Here is a 661-nt window from a genome sequence, read left to right on the forward strand (position 1 = left end):
TTTTGCTATGAGGCGAACAGTCAGTCAGAAGAGATAGTTTACCGTTTATGTTAAGTTTAGGCTTACGGTTAGGTTTATGCACTTCAACATGGTGTTACATAAATGTTACCCCACTATTATTTCCCTCTGATTTTAGGAATCATTTACAGCTATGTTTGGGTTTAGGGGTAGGGAATAGGTATGGATTACATTTTCGAACAAAAATCAACATAGATTTTATTCCAGGATTGCATCGTACTTGGCAAAATCATGACATGCATGATAGTTCATCAGCCAGTTACAGTGATGTTTTAGAAACATGGCCCTGGTCAAGAGGTGAATGTCCTGTTTGAACAGAATGGCCAGGATCTCTGAGCCCCCAGAGTGACACTGACAGACTGCTCCTCTGTCAGCAGATGGACAACATCTATAATTCAGTCTGGAGACTGTTGCATGCTGCTTCATTTCATGTGCGATCACCACAGCTTTATAGCAGTCAGTGTAAGAATCTACCACTTTAGCAGTGACCTCTAGCACCTACCACAGACAAACCACATGATAATTATAGATCACATAGCTGTAGATAAATGTGTTAAACGTCAGAAATGAGACGTTCATTTTAAAATCATGCTTAAGGAATAGGATTTACATCATCAAATCTCACCAATAGTATGTATGTGAC

The sequence above is a fragment of the Danio aesculapii genome, chromosome 16 (assembly GCF_903798145.1).
Source record: "Danio aesculapii chromosome 16, fDanAes4.1, whole genome shotgun sequence".
In the NCBI taxonomy this organism is placed as follows: domain Eukaryota; kingdom Metazoa; phylum Chordata; class Actinopteri; order Cypriniformes; family Danionidae; genus Danio; species Danio aesculapii.